This window comes from Procambarus clarkii, chromosome 28 (assembly GCF_040958095.1).
Source record: "Procambarus clarkii isolate CNS0578487 chromosome 28, FALCON_Pclarkii_2.0, whole genome shotgun sequence".
Classification (NCBI taxonomy): domain Eukaryota; kingdom Metazoa; phylum Arthropoda; class Malacostraca; order Decapoda; family Cambaridae; genus Procambarus; species Procambarus clarkii.
In genome coordinates this window covers 29,027,661-29,049,469 of record NC_091177.1, presented here as the reverse complement: position 1 = coordinate 29,049,469, position 21,809 = coordinate 29,027,661, and the positions used below count along the sequence as shown (strand labels likewise).

General features: G+C 44.4%; 1 pseudogene; it reads left to right on the top strand.

Annotated features, from left to right (window-relative positions):
* Window positions 1–10,212, top strand: part of LOC138369453 (sodium-dependent multivitamin transporter-like) — a 78,637-nt pseudogene extending 68,425 nt beyond the window's left edge.
* Window positions 10,213–21,809: the final 11,597 nt, after the last annotated feature.

Sequence of the window (21,809 nt, the reverse complement as noted above, 5' to 3'; positions counted from 1 at the left end):
CTAACGCCAAGTTTGCTTCGGTGAGGAGACGTATTGATCCCACACTCCAGTGTGGGATCTCCAGTTATTGTACTCACACTCCAGTGATAACCTTATTACTACACTCACACTCCAGTGATAACCTTATTACTGCACTCACACTCCAGTGATAACCTTATTACTGCACTCACACTCCAGTGATAACCTTATTACTGCACTCACACTCCAGTGATAACCTTATTACTACACTCACACTCCAGTGATAACCTTATTACTGCACTCACACTCCAGTGATAACCTTATTACTGCACTCACACTCCAGTGATAACCTTATTACTGCACTCACACTCCAGTGATAACCTTATTACTGCACTCACACTCCAGTGATAACCTTATTACTGCACTCACACTCCAGTGATAACCTTATTACTGCACTCACACTCCAGTGATAACCTTATTACTACACTCACACTCCAGTGATAACCTTATTACTGCACTCACACTCCAGTGATAACCTTATTACTGCACTCACACTCCAGTGATAACCTTATTACTGCACTCACACTCCAGTGATAACCTTATTACTGCACTCACACTCCAGTGATAGCCTTATTATTGTACTCACACTCCAGTGATAACCTTATTATTGTACTCACACTCCAGTGATAACCTTATTACTGCACTCACACTCCAGTGATAACCTTATTACTGCACTCACACTCCAGTGATAACCTTATTACTGCACTCACACTCCAGTGATAACCTTATTATTGTACTCACACTCCAGTGATAGCCTTATTATTGTACTCACACTCCAGTGATAGCCTTATTATTGTACTCACACTCCAGTGATAGCCTTATTATTGTACTCACACTCCAGTGATAACCTTATTATTGTACTCACACTCCAGTGATAGCCTTATTATTGTACTCACACTCCAGTGATAGCCTTATTATTGTACTCACACTCCAGTGATAACCTTATTATTGTACTCACACTCCAGTGATAACCTTATTATTGTACTCACACTCCAGTGATAACCTTATTATTGTACTCACACTCCAGTGATAACCTTATTATTGTAATCAGTTCTGAGTCCATGAGTAGTCCCACTCAACTCTTACTCACCTCAATATTACTCCATACGTTACTACGTTCCTAGATCATAGCGAGTATAGTGTCCATATTGTGCTCACGACCGTCAAAATGCTCTGACAATATATTATGTTTGTCAATTATATTAAATGATATAATTCTTAAATTTTCTCTTGTCAGTACATAGAGAAGCGCTACAAGTCACGTGCACTGAGGATGCTGGTGACGGGTTGCCAGCTGCTCATGATGTTCTTCTATTTGGGCATCTGTCTGTACACTCCGTCCTTGGCTCTGTCCACCGTCACCAACCTTTCCACCACAGTCTCAATGGGCATCATGGGCTCCGTCTGCACCTTTTATATAACAATTGTAACTATGGATCCCAATTTGATACTGCAATACCTATTTCTTAATTATTTTTAACACTAAATAGCAGATAAATGCACACTGAATAAAAATTATATCAATAATATATTTATCTCTTGAGTTTATACTAAAAGTTCTCAATTAATGTGCTTACCTTCACACACTTCCCTAATGTGAACAATTGCCTCAGGCCAGGCATCCGTCAAGGTCTCTCCGACTACCAGTCATGCATAAATACTTTATATATTCTGTAAGTTATGAGAAGGAGGTGTGGAGCATCTCATAGTGAGAACAGTACAGAGCCCACCACCGGCCAGTGCTGGAGAGCAGACTGGAGGTCACAGCTTGTAAAGAGGTCATTATAGGAGTACCGGAATTGTGATCAACTTCAAAGCATGTGATCACGAACGGAAGGCAGGAGGAAGGTGAGATTCCGTGCAAGTGGGTAAGAAGTGGATTATTGCACCCAATCCGAATGCACCGAATCCCACAAGAAGTGGGATTCGAGCACATTCACGTCTGGCAACGACTTAACCAATACTGAAGCATGTAGATGAAGGACGATGAATTTACCCACAGTCTTGAGAACCGTCTCTCAGATGCGAGGGAAAAGGAGTTAAGAGTGAGAGTGGAAACAGTCTCCAACTCTCAAGTTTAGCAGGACTTATAACCATACGGTCCACAACTCACGCTTCCTTCCACAAAACTTATAGCGCTTCCCGTCATATCCGTTCAAACACCACCGGGAAGAGGACAATGCAGGATAAATAGTGAAAAGAAAATATGAAAATGATCGCTTAAACTCTGGCAGGTGGAACAGCTAGTCTGCTCTCCTTAACCTCTGGCAGGTGGAACAGCTAGTCTGCTGTCCTTAACCTCTGGCAGGTGGAACAGCTAGTCTGCTGTCCTTAACCTCTGGCAGGTGGAACAGCTAGTCTGCTCTCCTTAACCTCTGGCAGGTGGAACAGCTAGTCTGCTGTCCTTAACCTCTGGCAGGTGGAACAGCTAGTCTGCTGTCCTTAACCTCTGGCACGTGGAGGAGCTATACTGCTCTCCTTAACCTCTGGCAGGTGGAACAGCTAGTCTGCTGTCCTTAACCTCTGGCAGGTGGAACAGCTAATCTGCTCTCCTTAACCTCTGGCAGGTGGAACAGCTAGTCTGCTCTCCTTAACCTCTGGCAGGTGGAACAGCTAGTCTGCTCTCCTTAAACTCTGGCAGGTGGAACAGCTAGTCTGCTGTCCTTAACCTCTGGCAGGTGGAACAGCTAGTCTGCTCTCCTTAAACTCTGGCAGGTGGAACAGCTAGTCTGCTGTCCTTAACCTCTGGCAGGTGGAACAGCTAGTCTGCTCTCCTTAAACTCTGGCAGGTGGAACAGCTAGTCTGCTGTCCTTAACCTCTGGCAGGTGGAACAGCTAGTCTGCTCTCCTTAACCTCTGGCAGGTGGAACAGCTAGTCTGCTGTCCTTAACCTCTGGCAGGTGGAACAGCTAGTCTGCTGTCCTTAACCTCTGGCAGGTGGAACAGCTAGTCTGCTCTCCTTAACCTCTGGCAGGTGGAACAGCTAGTCTGCTGTCCTTAACCTCTGGCAGGTGGAACAGCTAGTCTGCTCTCCTTAACCTCTGGCAGGTGGAACAGCTAGTCTGCTGTCCTTAACCTCTGGCAGGTGGAACAGCTAGTCTGCTCTCCTTAACCTCTGGCAGGTGGAACAGCTAGTCTGCTGTCCTTAACCTCTGGCAGGTGGAACAGCTAGTCTGCTCTCCTTAACCTCTGGCAGGTGGAACAGCTAGTCTGCTGTCCTTAACCTCTGGCAGGTGGAACAGCTAGTCTGCTGTCCTTAACCTCTGGCAGGTGGAATAGCTAGTCTGCTGTCCTTAACCTCTGGCAGGTGGAACAGCTAGTCTGCTCTCCTTAAACTCTGGCAGGTGGAACAGCTAGTCTGCTCTCCTTAAACTCTGGAAGGTGGAACAGCTAGTCTGCTCTCCTTAAACTCTGGCAGGTGGAACAGCTAGTCTGCTGTCCTTAAACTCTGGCAGGTGGAACAGCTAGTCTGCTCTCCTTAAACTCTGGCAGGTGGAACAGCTAGTCTGCTCTCCTTAAACTCTGGCAGGTGGAACAGCTAGTCTGCTCTCCTTAAACTCTGGCAGGTGGAACAGCTAGTCTGCTCTCCTTAAACTCTGGCAGGTGGAACAGCTAGTCTGCTCTCCTTAAACTCTGGCAGGTGGAACAGCTAGTCTGCTCTCCTTAAACTCTGGCAGGTGGAACAGCTAGTCTGCTGTCCTTAACCTCTGGCAGGTGGAACAGCTAGTCTGCTCTCCTTAAACTCTGGCACGTGGAACAGCTAGTCTGCTCTCCTTAAACTCTGGCAGGTGGAACAGCTAGTCTGCTCTCCTTAAACTCTGGCAGGTGGAACAGCTAGTCTGCTGTCCTTAAACTCTGGCAGGTGGAACAGCTAGTCTGCTCTCCTTAAACTCTGGCAGGTGGAACAGCTAGTCTGCTCTCCTTAAACTCTGGCAGGTGGAACAGCTAGTCTGCTCTCCTTAAACTCTGGCAGGTGGAACAGCTAGTCTGCTCTCCTTAAACTCTGGCAGGTGGAACAGCTAGTCTGCTCTCCTTAAACTCTGGCAGGTGGAACAGCTAGTCTGCTCTCCTTAAACTCTGGCAGGTGGAACAGCTAGTCTGCTCTCCTTAAACTCTGGCAGGTGGAACAGCTAGTCTGCTGTCCTTAACCTCTGGCAGGTGGAACAGCTAGTCTGCTCTCCTTAAACTCTGGCAGGTGGAACAGCTAGTCTGCTCTCCTTAAACTCTGGCAGGTGGAACAGCTAGTCTGCTCTCCTTAAACTCTGGCAGGTGGAACAGCTAGTCTGCTCTCCTTAAACTCTGGCAGGTGGAACAGCTAGTCTGCTGTCCTTAACCTCTGGCAGGTGGAACAGCTAGTCTGCTCTCCTTAAACTCTGGCAGGTGGAACAGCTAGTCTGCTCTCCTTAAACTCTGGCAGGTGGAACAGCTAGTCTGCTGTCCTTAAACTCTGGCAGGTGGAACAGCTAGTCTGCTCTCCTTAAACTCTGGCAGGTGGAACAGCTAGTCTGCTCTCCTTAAACTCTGGCAGGTGGAACAGCTAGTCTGCTGTCCTTAACCTCTGGCAGGTGGAACAGCTAGTCTGCTCTCCTTAAACTCTGGCAGGTGGAACAGGAAAGTCTGCTCTCCTTAAACTCTGGCAGGTGGAACAGCTAGTCTGCTCTCCTTAAACTCTGGCAGGTGGAACAGCTAGTCTGCTCTCCTTAACCTTTGGCAGGTGGAACAGGAAAGTCTGCTCTCCTTAAACTCTGGCAGGTGGAACAGCTAGTCTGCTCTCCTTAAACTCTGGCAGGTGGAACAGCTAGTCTGCTCTCCTTAACCTTTGGCAGGTGGAACAGCTAGTCTGCTCTCCTTAAACTCTGGCAGGTGGAACAGCTAGTCTGCTCTCCTTAAACTATGGCAGGTGGAACAGCTAGTCTGCTGTCCTTAACCTCTGGCAGGTGGAACAGCTAGTCTGCTCTCCTTAAACTCTGGCAGGTGGAACAGGAAAGTCTGCTCTCCTTAAACTCTGGCAGGTGGAACAGCTAGTCTGCTCTCCTTAAACTCTGGCAGGTGGAACAGCTAGTCTGCTGTCCCCTACCTCTGGCAGGTGGAACAGCTAGTCTGCTCTCCTTAAACTCTGGCAGGTGGAACAGCTAGTCTGCTCTCCTTAAACTCTGGCAGGTGGAACAGCTAGTCTGCTCTCCTTAAACTCTGGCAGGTGGAACAGCTAGTCTGCTCTCCTTAAACTCTGGCAGGTGGAACAGCTAGTCTGCTCTCCTTAAACTCTGGCAGGTGGAACAGCTAGTCTGCTGTCCTTAACCTCTGGCAGGTGGAACAGCTAGTCTGCTCTCCTTAAACTCTGGCAGGTGGAACATCTAGTCTGCTGTCCTTAACCTCTGGCAGGTGGAAAAGCTAGTCTGCTCTCCTTAAACTCTGGCAGGTGGAACAGCTAGTCTGCTAACAAATGGGAAGACAAATTTTGAATTATAACAACTCTTCATGGTGATGTGAAGGCCAAGGAGTACACATGTGTGATGGTGTGACAGTGTACATGTTCTCACATTATCCACAGGGGGGAGTGAAGGCCGTGGTGTACACAGATGTGATGCAGACTCTGCTCATGTTCGGTGGGGTGTTGCTGGTGGTCACCATCACCTGTGTTGACCTCGGTGGTGTCGGTAATGTTTGGGCTCTTGCTGACCAAGGCTCCAGGATCGAGTTCTTCAAGTGAGTTGATGCCTTTATTAGTAATATTGTCTCATAAGTCATTGCTTCCTATATAATCCCAGTGGTGCGCTTGCTAAACCTGTCGCATACTATATATATTATTGATATACAGGCGATGAGTCCCAATAACGTGGCTGAAATATGTTGACCAATCCACACACTAGAAAATGAAGGGACGGCGACGTTTCGGTCCGTCCTGGACCATTCTCAAGCAGATTGTCAAGTACAATCAATTGAGAATGGTCCAGGACGGACCGAAACGTCTTCATCCCTACATTTTCTTGTGTGGATTGGTTAACATATGTATATTATTGTAATGCACATCAGCTTCTGTAACCGTAAGTCTTCTAATTTGTTGTAAGGTGTACAATATTTCTTCGTTATGCGGCTTTTATCATGTCGAATTACTGAACATATGTCAACACAAATTATAGCCAAGTTCTACCAATATTCGTTGGTACAAAACATATCTTTTTATAACATTGTAATGTATGGTATTTCCATACAAATGCTCCATGCAATTTCTTTACGATTTTATTTATAATTTGAACGAATTCATGTCAATGAATTCACACAAGCAGGCAGTATAACACCTCGCTTTGGTCACTATGTGTGACCCCTGTGACGGTCTACTGTGTGTGACCCATGTGACGGTCAACTGTGTGTGACCCATGTGACGGTCAACTGTGTGTGATTCATGTGACGGTCTACTGTGTGTGACCCATGTGACGGTCCACTGTGTGACTCATGTGACGGTCTACTGTGTGTGACCCATGTGACGGTCTACTGTGTGTGACTCATGTGACGGTCTACTGTGTGTGACCCATGTGACGGTCAACTGTGTGTGACTCATGTGACGGTCTACTGTGTGTGACCCATGTGACGGTCAACTGTGTGTGACTCATGTGACGGTCTACTGTGTGTGAGCCATGTGACGGTCAACTGTGTGTGACCCATGTGACGGTCAACTGTGTGTGACCCATGTGACGGTCAACTGTGTGTGACCCGTGTGGCGGTCTACTGTGTGTGACCCACGTGACGGTCAACTGTGTGACCCATGTGACGGTCTACTGTGTGTGACCCATGTGACGGTCAACTGTGTGACCCATGTGACGGTCTACTGTGTGTGACCCATGTGACGGTCTACTGTGTGACTCATGTGACGGTCTACTCTGTGTGACCCATGTGACGGTCAACTGTGTGACTCATGTGACGGTCAACTGTGTGACCCATGTGACGGTCAACTGTGTGTGACCCATGTGACGGTCAACTCTGTGACTCATGTGACGGTCAACTGTGTGTGACCCATGTGACGGTCTACTGTGTGACCCATGTGACGGTCAACTGTGTGACCCATGTGACGGTCAACTCTGTGACTCATGTGACGGTCAACTGTGTGTGACCCATGTGACGGTCTACTGTGTGACCCATGTGACGGTCAACTGTGTGTGACCCATGTGACGGTCTACTGTGTGACCCATGTGACGGTCTACTGTGTGACTCATGTGACGGTCTACTGTGTGTGACCCATGTGACGGTCAACTGTGTGACTCATGTGACGGTCAACTGTGTGACTCATGTGACGGTCAACTGTGTGACTCATGTGACGGTCTACTGTGTGACTCATGTGACGGTCAACTGTGTGACTCATGTGACGGTCAACTGTGTGTGACCCATGTGACGGTCAACTGTGTGACTCATGTGACGGTCTACTGTGTGACTCATGTGACGGTCTACTGTGTGTGACCCATGTGACGGTCAACTGTGTGACTCATGTGACGGTCTACTGTGTGATTCATGTGACGGTCAACTGTTTGACTCATGTGACGGTCTACTGTGTGACTCATGTGACGGTCAACTGTGTGTGACTCATGTGACGGTCTACTGTGTGACTCATGTGACGGTCAACTGTGTGTGACTCATGTGACGGTCTGCTGTGTGTGACCCATGTGACGGTCTACTGTGTGTGACCCACGTGACTCCTAGCAATTTACCCAAATCGGAATAATGGCGAGGCTTAATAGCTAAAATTCGAGGGGGGGTTCAAGTTCCACAGATGGGACAGTGGTATTGGTCACAATGACTTGTGGCGATTGTTTAGGCCACTGACCAACCATTGGGGTTCAGTAAACCACATCTCGGTTTTAACTAACTGTTTTAAGGGTAAACTTCTTGACAGATAGTCAGCTGGATTGTCCTTGGTGGGGACATGTCTCAGTTTATATCAAGTTGACAACTCTCGTATTTCCCCTAACTCTGTTACTGACGAAGGGAGTTTAATTGTTGTTGCTTTTTACCCATTGTAAGACTGCCTCATTGTCTGACCACACTACTATCTCACCAAAGTTAATATTACTGAGGGTCTTGATCAGGCAATGAGCCAGCCTTACACTTACTAATAAAAGCAGTTATTTCCACTTACTTCTAGCCATAGAAGTAAGTAAAAATAATTGCTGAGTGTTAACTAAATAGGCTACTGTACAATACTCTTTGCCGGAGGCATCGCAGAACACATGCAAAGTTTTGTGTAAATTCAGTCCTAAGGCATTACGAGGAAATTTATGAATACTAAGTTTATTAAAATCCTTGGTTAATTGCTGCCATTTGTCCTGCAGATCATTTGGCAACGGATCATTCCAACCCATATTAATCTGCCAGCACTCCTGCATGAGGAGTCTGCCCTTAACTAATATAGGGTTAAGTAAGCCTAAAGGCTCTAACATAACTAACATGAGAGTAATTTCCATATGGTTAGGGGTGAATTGTTAGTTTCCACTAGCCGGCGCCTGGGATCGAACCCAGGACCACAGGATCACAAGTCCAGCGTGCTGTCCGCTCGGCCGACCGGCTCCCTAGTGAGGATGTGGCCCCCAAATAGGACTGACGCGAACTTATAGGTGATGAAGTCGCTGTTAGTCTTGTGGATTCTTTACCCAGAGAAATTTAGTGTTCGCAGGTGTCCCTCAAGTCCATATTTTTGTCAAACATAAACACCAGCAAAAATCGCCCAGGTTCTGACTGGATTTTGTTAGTGTGTTTGGCCTTTTTCTATATATAAATATGATTAAATCCTTACGATTTTCGTCAGTTGTTTTATTCCTTGTTTCTCCATTGTGACGGTAAAGCGTTAGTGTTCGGCTGTTTCAAAAGCTGGGGGCAGGGCCTCGTCACATCACAAAAAAAGAGAGAAAAGTTTGTCCTTTCGTCTGTGGTAAGGTAATGGGAAGACACACAAAACACAAGTATATAAACAATGAAATTTTAATTACTCTAGAAAACAAGACATGAATAAAGGCAATCTCATAAAATGCAGGACAAATCAACAAACAAAATAACATGAATAATCACTGGCAAATGAAAAGTTACGCTAAGACAAGTAAGTTACAGTGATAGCAAAATAAAATAATATGGGTGCTGGAATACTGGCTTCAAGCTGCCACCTCCCTTAGTACACGAAAGCCAAGGCTTAGTCTACCAGCGAGAGATGTCAACTTCATGGAGCACAAAGATATTCTGACGAGACTGGCGCGCTGCAGCCCAGACGTCGACTTGTGGTGGTGGCGGAGGGCAGGTGCGACGAGACACCAGCCAATCAGCAACAGGCAGGCAGAGGATGAGCAGTTTGCTGGTTACGGGCTGTGGCCAGGTGTCGGGGTGTGCTGGGTACGATTTGCTCTCTGGGCAAAACGTTTGGCGATACTGGTGGACGTATCTTCTATATAGTATCTTGTGCTTTGACATAATGATGTAGGGAAGAGCAGGCTCAATCTCTCTTGAAAGAGATTACCGTCACACCATATATAAAGTAAAACCAAGCTATTGAGTCCTGTGAAGTGACGGTGGTGGCAGGTCATGGTTTATCTCCGACGGTGTGGTAAGGGCGCGGGGCCCCCTGTGGTAATCCCTCAGAGGTCCCTTATTGTGGAAATAATAAGAACCTCTAAATTAAGGTGTGACAGGAAGGACAGAATGTTAGTGATCGATGTGGCAACATGTCAGTTGATTAAGTAACGTTCACATATTAGTAATACTCTACTTTCCATTAACATGTGTAAAGTGAACGTTACATATTGGGTGTGGAGACGGTCGTTTGAAGTACATTACATAACTACATCCTAAGTCCAAAAGTACTCTTAGGATGTTTTTCCATATTATGCTCATTATATGTGAATCACATACTGGTGATTGTTGACTGTACACAATACTGTTTCTTCTTGGCTGGTTATAAAGAATGTGATGTGCCAGAGGACTAAGTATAACATTGTTTACCCTCCCTGCCTCGACACCAGCCCGTTCGTGCGTCACACTTTCTGGTCAACTACAGTGCTGGGCTTCTACTTGATGGTGTCCAAGGTCGGCATCTACCAACCTGCATACCAGAGGTTTGCCTCTCTCAGAACACTCAACCAAGCACAAGGGTAAACATTATTTTTCCTTACGTTCAATAGTGGTATATATCTCTCACTAACGACTGCATGGAACGCGTAATTTCCAATGTTTGTGTGTGTGTGTGTGTGTGTGTGTGTGTGTGTGTGTGTGTGTGTGTGTACTCACCTAATTGTGCTTACAAGAGTTGAGATTCGGCTCTTTGGTTCCCCCTATCTACTGTCAATCAACTGGTGTACATATTCCTGACCCTATTGTGCTCCATGTATTGAGTGCCTTACACAGGTCTCTAAATGCTATTTTTTATGTTGCCATATGCCCCTGATGTTATCCTCTTGATGTGGGCTTCAGGTGACAGGTCTATTGTGATATAAACCCACAGGTTTGTCTCTGATTCTTGAAGAATTTAATCTCCCATACAGTATCTTATATCTGGCCTCCTGCTCCCTACACATGTTTTCATTACTTTACATTTGATCAAGTTAAACTCAAAGAGCCATTTGTTGGCCAATTCCTTCAGTTTGTTCAGGACATCTTGAAGACTCATGCTATGACATCATCAGCAAACTTTGAGAGGAATGAGTCTATACCTTTTGGAAGATAATTTACATATATTAGAAACAGGATAGGTCCGAGTACATAGCCCTGTGGGACTCTGCTTGTAACTTCACGCCAATCTGAGGTCTCGCCCCTCACGGTAACTCTCTGCCTCCTATTGCTTAGATAATCCCTTATCCACTGGAGCACTCTACTAGTTACTCTTACCTGTTTCTCCATCTTATGCACCAGCCTCTTGTGTGATACTGTGTCAAAGGCTTTCCGTCAGTCCAAGAAAGTGCAGTATGCCCACTCTCCTTTTTCTTGCTTAATCTTCGTTACCTAGCCAAAGAATTCTATTGAAACTGTTAGGCAAGATTTACAATCTCTGAACCCATGTTGGTGGTGTCACAAAGTCCCTTCTCTCCATATGTGTTACTAAGTTTTCTCTCGCGATCTTCTCCATCACCTTGCATGGTATACAAGTTAAAAACACTGGAAGGCAGTTCACTGCCTCTTGCCTGTCGTCTTTTTTGTATATTAGGACTGCATTAGCCGTCTTCCAAATTTCTGGTTGGTCACCCGTCTCCAGTGACCTACTATATACTGTGGAAAGTGGCAAGCAAAGTACTTCTGCATACTCTTTCAGTAACCATGGTGAGCTTCTGTCCAGACCAGCAGCCTTTCTCTCGTCCAGATCCAACAGATACCTCCCTCATCTTTGGTAATTTCGAACCTTTCCAAGGCTGCCTGGTTTCTCCTACCTCTCCTAGTTCAGGGACTTTACTTCGTTCTATTGTGAAGACCTCCTTGAATATCTCGTTTCGTTCATCATACACCTCTTCGTACAGGTACAGATACAGGTACCTGTACAAAGGTTCACCTCTGTGTACCTGTCCTCACTCGGTCTGTTTCATTACCTGTTCTTTCACTGTTGTTTGCCTCCTGACGTGATTGTGGAGCAGTTTAATTTCGGTCTTGGTTTTATTTCCTATATCATTTTCACACTGTCTCTCTGCTTTTTTTCTCACACTGAGATTCTCATTCTTGGCTCTCTGGAAGATAAAGGATTGGTCGTCACACCGATTATGTATTCTCTATGGTCAAGCCCAGAGGCTCTGGGCTTGATCCCGGAGTCAACCCAAATTATTACAAGTTATAATTGATCATGAACATGCGGGAGGGGGACAGTACTTCAGAATGAGGAGTGACCAAAAGACACGCGTACTACCAACAATATATTTATTCAACAACTGACTTACTAATACACAATGACATACGTTACGTTACTCAAGAGTGTCACATATCAGAGCTATCAACACGTTCCCATCGTGTTGTGTCACATCAACAGCAAGACTCCGCTCCCACCACTCTGAGAGGTGCTAATGAGACCACAGTCACAACTCTCTGGACACGTCATGAACAAAAGTGAAATAACTGAACAGTAAGTGAACACTCTGGCAATAACGGCACAAGCCACTGACAGTATCAAACCTTCATCAACACACTAAATTGCCACACGTTACTGAATGCAAAGACACTGTCACTAAGACAACAAACAATACCAAGGTGTCACTAAGACAACAAACAATAACATGGTCAACAACACCAACCAACCCCCTTCCTGACCCCAAGAAGCCATCACCCTGACCCATATCAAAACAATACTTGATAATATGATACGAAATCATCCAGTCGTCCAAGAAATAATGCAAGAGGAAACAGAACTTGGGAACGGCCTTGATCAAATTAAAATGACACAGGACCAAATCCTCCAGCTTCTGCATCAGCAGAGTCCATCATGTGAAGGCCTAACATGCCGGAGTCTGGTACTAGGTGATGCTGCACAAGCTGCCATGATATATGACAGCAGACACAACAATGATTCCATAACATCAGTGCACACAGTACCCCCCAGTGCACCCAGTAACACCAGTGCACACAGGAACACCAGAGCACACTAACACCAGAGCACACTAACACCGGTGCACACAGTAACACCAGTGCACACACCAGTCACCACAGAATACACAATAACAAAAGTGAACATCATAATAATGCTCAAAGTGCATCAGTTAGCAAACAACTTCAAAATGGATACTAACAGTGAAGAACATCTCACTATACTACAATTGCAGTGAAGTTCGCAACAGAATTAATGACATCATACGGTACGCCCGTGAACACCAAACTGACGTCATAGTGCTACAAGCAACACTAGTAGGTGATGACTTCAACCCAAGACTCAGCGGTAATCAGAAGTTCTCCCTTCCAGCAAAAGAAAGAAAACGGGGCCTCACTACCTTTGTAAATAACAACATTCCCGCACAGATTATTGATGACCTGCACATGGGGGATGAGTTTGAATCACTGGGAGTAACCCTTTACTTAAACAATAATGCCCTACATATAATCAACCTATATGTGCCACAGAGTAAACTTGACCTTGACACACTGCCTGAGTTTGTTAATGAAGAACCTACCCTGCTGGTTGGTGACCTGAATGCCAGACACCCACACTTTGGTGCCAACTGTCATCAGCCCAATGTCAATGGACGGAAACTGTCACTCTTTGTCAGAGAAAGTGAAAACCTTAGAGTCCTGGGTGATGAACAGCCAACTCACCTCAGAGGAGGAAGATTAGACTATGCTCTCCTGCTGAATGCACAGGACACGGATGCCAGTACACACATTGTGCACAGTTTATGTAGTGACCCAACACCATTGGGCGCTGATTACCACCGTCGACATGAGCAAGAGAAGGAAAGAGACGAATGAAAGAAAAAGGTTATCACTCGGACCAGATATGAGGCCGCACTTCATAAACAGGATGAGTGACTGGTTCACGGAATACCAAATCCCAGAAGACATTGATACATTTGTTGATGACCTTAATCACCAAATTGAGAGCTGTCTCAGAGTTCCGCACCGTACGACTGGGCGCAGTAACCCTCAGAAGAAGAAAATAAAATTATGTGAGAACGATTACATAAAGATGCTCAATGCAAATGTTAGGAGCATGAGTAGAGAGCACCGGAGGCATTCCACTGAAAGCAACCAAGACCTGTTTAAAACTGTGTCAAGTAGCCAGGGAAGAGAAGATTTGAAAGCAGGAAAGACAATGGCTTGAATTCACTAGCTCCATTGGAAGGGAAATATCTGAAAGACAAGTATGGGCAAAAATTCAGATTGCTAAGGGAGGCAGAGCCCGGCCGGCGGCTCACAAAGACCCCCAGGGTAAGGCTGAAGAACTAATTCACAAGTGGAGTGTTACAGCATCCTCCTCCTCCGTCATACTGGGAGGCCTGGTCGAGGACCGGGCCGTGGGGACACTAAAAAAAAAAAAGCCCCGAAATCATCTCAAGATAACCTCCTCCGCCCTCCCTGCAGAAGTAAGCAGGGAACAGTTCCTCCGACATAATGACAGAAGGATTAGGATAACAAGAGCACTGTCTAGTGATGACGAATATGGGGAACCAATCTCAGCCCAGGGAGTAAGGGGGGCTATGAAAAAGGGTAAAAGTACAGCACCTGGTGAGGCTGGCGTCACCTACGTCATACTTAATGCACTGTGTGACGTGTCTGGAATCTGCTACTCCATCCGTTTAACAAGTCATTCCTAAGTGGAGTGTTGCCCACAAAATGGAAACATGCAGTAATTGTCCCCATACCGAAACCCAATGACTCTGACAATTACAGACCTATCAGGCTCATGTCATGCACTTGCAAGATGCTTGAAAGGATCATCCTAAACCGACTGTTGCACAAAATAGGCAGGTTAGGGGAGGGGGTCAATGGATTTGTTAAAGGACGGAGCACAGCAAATTGTATAGTTAATTACCTGGCTAATGACACGGCTAGGTACTTTGTATTTGTTGATATCTAAGGAGCCTTCGACAAAGCACAGGGGATTGCGATCCTGGACGAGCTTCCATGCATGGTTGTCAAGGGGAGACTCATGAAATGACGTTGAAGACTACCTCACAGGGAGGAAAGCCAAGGTTTGCTTCAATGGAGCAGTCTCAAGAACAATGAATATGGAACTCGTTATCCCCCAAGGAGGAGTCTTAAGCCCCACACTTTTCAATGTACTTATGAACGCCATTGCAAATATTGATTTCCCGGTAGGAACACAACAAGTGGGGTATGCAGATGATGTCCTAATACAAGCTCCCACCTTGGGAAAAATTAAACAGTCCATTGAACTCCTCGGAAGGAAATGCATTGGGTTCGGTTTCACTCTCTCCACAAACAAGACAAAAACATACTCTCATCACAAGCGGGGGAGAAAATGAAGAACTACAAATTAATGGTGTAACACTTGAATGGGTTGACCACTATCGGTACCTTGGCGTCACTGTCGGCTCTAACAAGGGGAAGAAAGAGGAGCTCAATCAACTCATAGGAACATGCAAAAGTCGTCCCAAGGCACTGAAAGCTATGACCTGGAACGGACATGGAGCCTCTATTGCACAGACACAAAATGATGTACACAGCCTATGTGCGCTCCGTCATAGACTATGCCGCACCAGTTTCTGTGCACCTACTCTCAAAGCTATATGAAAAGGCTCGAAAGCATTCAAAATGAAGCCATGACAATCATTCTTGGAGTTCCAAGAACTGCCAAAACGTCTAATCTACGAGAAGAGTTGTCCCTCCCCAGTGTTAAAAGCAGAATTAAGGAATTGAATGCTAGGCATTGCAATTAGGATAGCCAGAGATCTCCATTACAATGATATTGCTAAGAGAAAACTGAGCTATGTGTTACTTACAGGTGGAAACAGGAGAAACAAAAAATGGCATCACAGATCTGTCAGCTACCTCGAAGAGCTTTTTTTTTTTGAGATATATACAAGAGTTGTTTCATTCTTGTACAGCCACTAGTACGCGTAGCGTTTCGGGCAGGTCCCTGGAATACGATCCCCTGCCGCGAAGAATCGTTTTTTCATCCAAGTACACATTTTACTGTTGCGTTAAACAGAGGCTACAGTTTAGGAATTGCGCCCAGTAAATCCTCCCCGGCCAGGATACGAACCCATGACATAGCGCTCGCGGAACGCCAGGCGAGTGTCTTACCACTACACCACGGAGACTGCAAGCTTCACCTGCTTGAGCAAGCTCGTGAGCTAATGCGTGTAGAGAGGTTACCTCCCTGGGAGGATGACTCATGCAGAATTATCATCAATGAAATGGCAACGAAAAAATCCAACATGATACCACAAGAAATGAGTCACATGTATCTTGAGAAAATTTATGAAGAAGCCGGAGATGAACTAAATCAAATCTACACTGACGGGTCATCTAATCCTGTCAATGGCAGGGCTGGTGCAGCATACACGGTAATTAAGGATAATGCTTTCCAACGTAGAAATGAGGAAGAAGCGCGTATTGAGAATTATGACTCTTCAACGCAAGCAGAGCTAACTGCCATTGTTATGGCGTTAAGGTTTCTTGAACGAACACTAATGGTGCAGTGATCTACACTGATTCAAGAGCAGCACTGCAAAGCCTAAGTAAAAATCGGGCAGAAAATCTTGCAATAGTCGCTGAAATTAAAAGAGCTGTGAGAGTACTTACCAATCAGGGAAGAGTCATCAAGTTTCTGTGGATCCCCTCCCATGTTGGAATATGTGGGAATGAATGAGCAGATGTGCTGGCTGCTGAAGGCGCTGAAGGAGACCATATTGAATACTTCATACCCAAGACTCTACTACAAATTAGAGGTATTGTCAGGCAACATCACCGTGACAAGGTAACTGAGGAAAGGAGGATAGAAGCACAAACCAGTGAATCTGTACGATGGTACAACATTGTTGCAGCTGGCAATCCCAATCATTATGGACGAAGAGGAGGAGGAGGACGCGAGAGAGAATCAATAATAGCAAGAATGCGTCTTGGATACAAATGTCCATGGAGATTCGGAATGGAAACAACAGTTGATGAGCGAAGTTGCAGAATCTGTGATAAAGAGTGACGGACACCGCCTTGACCACTATCTACGTGAATGTGAACACCTGAGAGACATTAGGAATATGTGTAGAATAATAAAATCCACATTGTTTGAGTTAGAAAACACTATTTGTCATATATTGGTACTGTTCTTAAAAGATTCCCCCATTTTGCACCCACAAGATAACCTAAGTTTTTAAGAGTTGACAGATGTTAATCTTTTTGTTGAGGAGCTGTTCACTTGAGACATTTAACTCTTAAACCGCACAATACATATATAGATGATTTCAGTAACAAAACCGAAACCGCACAATACATTAATAGCTGTTTTCGTATCCAGCGATATAATTTAAACGCCCCGCGTGGGATAGGGGTAGTCATTCGGCGAGCCGCACACGACCATAAACAAACGGCACCTCGGAAAAAAATCCCGCATAGGCCGCGATTGTGTAGAGGCCTCAGTTACCCGGCGGACACTATGTCGAGCGCATCAAGCTCCAACGACCGACCCCGCTCAATGAGGCGTTCCTCGCGACCTCTAACCGAGGACGAAATTAATAAGAATTTGTTCCTGGATGCTGATGAATCTGATATTGACGACTCGGACTTTGATCATGACTATACACAGCCCTCAGAGGTGGATACGACCGACGACGAGTGTGAACATGCTGACTCCACCAGGGCTAGGCCTAGCATCTCGCCCATGCCTCCTCACCCTCACTCGACTCCACTTCGTGCCAGACCCCACAGTTCATGTGCTACCTTGCAGGATATAGATGTTTTGGTCGACGAGTCTGAGGAAGGTGAATCATTTTCCGGTTTTAGTGATTTAGAATCGGAAAATAGTTTCGGTGCTTGTGCCGATGAAGTACGTTTCCAAGCGACATTTTGTCGCGTCAGCAGCATCTGGCCCAGCCATGCGGCACTACATGGCACCACATGGGGCGCTGATGAACAAAGACCCCTCAATATCGAGTAATTTTCCGTCACCGTCCCTGCCCGCCCCTACTGTTGCTAGACCTACTTCAGCTCCTGGTCCACGGTTTCCTCGCCGTGGTGCCGCTATTGGCTCTAGAAAGACACCAGGTGTTTTAGTGTGTAGTGATGGGACAGATTTTGTTCCACAAATTCCTGTGTTTGATAATTCAGATGTTGGAGTTACAGACCTTTCCCTGATAAGTTGCAGATATGAGTGAAATGGACTACTTTACCGCATATTTCGATAAGCCGCTCATGGAGTATATTGTTCAGGAAACGAACAAATATGCGGCAGATCTTATTGATGAGGAGGAGTTATCTGATTTTCACGTTTACAGCGATGGCAAGATACGACTGTAAGAGAAATGTATGTGTTTTTGGCACTGTGTATGTTGATGAACATTGTGTCAAACAAGTAATCGACCATTATTGGAGCAAAGACCATACTGTTCCTACACCGATGTTCCGCAAATACATGTCTCGAGACCGATTTGCGATAATCCTCAGGTGTCTTCACTTTGCAAATGATGAAGATCGGAATGATGATGATGGACTTTGGGAGGTAAGATACGTCCTGAATGAACTTATTGGAAAGTACAGGGATTTCTACGTACCAGCTCAGAAGCTGGTGATTGATGAATCCCTTGTGCTTTTCAAAGAACGTCTTGCCTTCAAGCAGTATATTCCCCCCAAGCGCCACCGATTTGGATTGAAATTCTTTGTACTGTATGACTATGAAACAGAAATTGTGTTACACATGATAATGTATACGGGTACAAATGTAGACATTCCTGCTAATGACCAACATGGCTTCTAGGGTAGTGTTGTGAAGTCACTGCTTGCACCATATCTGAACAAGGGCCACATATTATACATAGATAACTGTTATACCAGTCCCTTGCTAACTAGGTTCTTGCTTGATAATAGAACTGGTGTGTGTGGCACAGTGAAGGCAAAACGAAGGGAAATGGCAGTGTTTCCAGGTGCTATGCAGGTTGGTGATTTCGAGCTAAGGAAAACAAGTGCGTTCTTATGTTCTTATCTGGGAGTTTTGATTAGTAAAAATTGCCGGCTGAATAAGATATTGAAAATGAAATGCAAAATCTTAAATAGACAACTGGGAACACTTCTATGGAAGAAACGAAATGTATGCTCGGGATGGGGTGCATCTATCAAGGGCTGGGGTGGTTGTTGTTGTTGTTGTTGCGATCTTGTTGGAACCAGTGGTTGGAGGCGTTTGTTTTGGTTTGGGTTTAAACTGTTAGTAGATAGTGGTATGGGAATTGAAATGGAGGAAAGAGGTTATAAAAGTAAGTGTTTGTGGGAGAAACAAATTGGCAAAATGATTAGGAAAGAGAATGACCTCAAAAAAAACAATACTCTGAGGGTATATTAACCTAACAGTAGAAGATTAAGAAATAAAATAAATGATTTAAATGATCTTGTCTGCACAGAAAAAATATATATTATACACTAACCGAAACGTGGATGATTGTAGAAAATATAGAACTATTAGCTGAATATCAAATAAATGGATTTAAAGTAGTACACACAGATAGATATATTAGACGGGGAGGGGGAGTAGCTATATATTTTAGGGAAAATTTGAAATGTAATCTCAAAGATGGAATTAAAACTGAGCACAAACAGAAACTATTTGGAAAGAATTAAACGAAAAGCAAATAATCTTAGTGGAGTTATATACAGGCCACCAAACTTAGACAGGATGGAAGCAAAGCACCTATGGGGCAAATATCTAGAGCATCTAGGACTAGCAGTATTGTCATAGGTGATTTTAATTTTAGTGGAATAAATTGGTTTAACAAAACAGGGAATAGTGAAGTAGAAGATTTTCAAGAATTAATTGAATATTGCTTTCTTACGCAACACATTAAGGAACAAACGCGGGTAAATACTATTTTAGATTTAGTGTTAACTACAGGAAACGCAAATTAATGCTATCGAAATAGGGAGTGAGCTAGGGAACAGTGATCATAAAGAAATCAGATTCAGCATTGAATGGAATAGATCTGTAAGGGAAAAATTCTGTTAAGTGCCTTATTTTCGAAAAGATTATTTCAATAGCCTAAGAAATGTTTGGTCAAATAGAATGGAAAGTCTTGGGCATGGGGGCGGGCCGGTCTTGGAGCGAGACGTGAACCCAGCGATAGGAGACGTAAATTTCGATGTGGATTCAAAATATAACTTATTTAAAAATATTCTAAGCAAAGCACAGGAAGGTAGTATAATTTATAAATTGAATAGATCGAATACTAACTACATTTGCCAATGTTTTGACCATTTCCAAACCCCTATTTAGATCGACATGAAGTGATAGTGAGTCTTCTTCCATGTTTATTTCTCTACCTAAATGTTGCTACTTAAACCTGATTCTAAATCATTTATATATATATTATAAACAACAGAGGTCCCAGGACAAAGCCTTGATGCATTCCACTTAAAACATTTTCCCATTCAGACGTAACCTCATTTATATTAACTCTATGTTTCCTTTGGAATAGCCATGCCCTAATCCAACTTAATACAGCACCCCCAATACCATGAGCCTCTATCTTTTTAATCAGTCTTTCATGTGGCACTGTATCAAAGCTTTGCTAAAGTCAAGGTACACAAACATCGCAATCCTTACCACTATCTATTGCTCACTATATAGTTGAGGCTATAGACAGTTGCCTCAACTATAATATGTATAACTATATATGTATATATAGTTGAGTATATGTATATATATGTCGTACCTAGTAGCCAGAACACGCTTCTCGGCCTACAATGCAAGGCCTGATTTGCCTAATAGGCCGAGAGATTTTCTTTATTTTCAATAAATTGTTTCCAATTATCTTATTTGAGTGATTATTATTATATTATATTAAGAACATATTTTATTGACATAATTGTGTTAGTTTAGGTTAGGCTAAGATTGGTTAGGTTAGGTAGGGTTGGTTAGGTTCGGTCATATATCTACGTTAGTTTTAACTCAAATTAAAAAAAAATACTTGTACAAAATGAAATGGATAGCATTATTATTTCATAAGAAAAAAATATGAAAAATTATATCAGGAAAACTGGCTTATTAGGCAAATCGGGCCTTGCATAGTAGGTCGAGTACGACGTTCTGGCTACTAGGTGCAACATTATACACACATATATATACATATGCGAAGAAGCCTGAATGGTCCCAGGACTATATGCAACTGAAAAATTCACACCACAGAAGTGACTCGAACCCATACTGCCAGGAGCACTCTGCTGGCGTACATGATCCCTTAACCACTCGACCAACATGATCGAGAAAGAGGATGGTAGCTGAAGCTATTTCCATCCCCCCGCTGGCACTCGGTTGGTAATCTTGGGCATAATATTTTATCAAATCACCTCATTCTTTGGGGCACACGTGAGGACCACAAATGTGAACAAGACTGAATGGTCCCCAGGACTATATGCAACCGAAAACTGACACCCCTGAAGTGACCTCGAACCCATACTGCCAGGAGCACTCTGCTGGCATAACAGGATCCCTTAACCAATCAACCAACACGACCGGACAAGAGGATGGTAGCCGAGGCTATTTCCATCCCCCACAGGCATTCGGTTGTTAATCTTGGGCATGGTATTTTATCAAATCACCTCATTCTTTGGGCACACTGCCGCCCCTGGCACCACCACCACCACACTGCTACACCTTTAACCACCACCACTTTGCACCCATGGCACCACCACAACTACACTACTACGCCTGGTAAATAGGTACCTGGGTGTTAGTCAGCTGTCACGGGCTGCTTCCTGGGGGTGGAGGCCTGGTCAAGGACCGGGCCGCGGGGTACACTAAAGCCCCGAAATCAACTCAAGATAACCTCAAGATGTAAACTTTGGACTTATGCAGACGTTGGGAGCGCAGTTGGCAATTACCACGACAAATTCATGCCATATTTTTTATGTGAAGTTCAGTCTTCGAAATCTGTGTTAGTCTCTGTTCGCATAACCTACACAAGTTCAGTTCAGTTAATAGGAATTATAGAAATAATTATTTAAATAAAGAAATTAAAAGTAAGTATATAGCATATACAATTTTGAAATTAACTGTACTCAATCAATACTTTGAACTAATGCTGGAATTGTATACAGGTTCATAATGTTACAATTAAAGTATAATTTGATAACTTACAGATAAAACAAGAAGTTGACACAAAGTTTTCCCTTGAATGCTTCAACCTGAG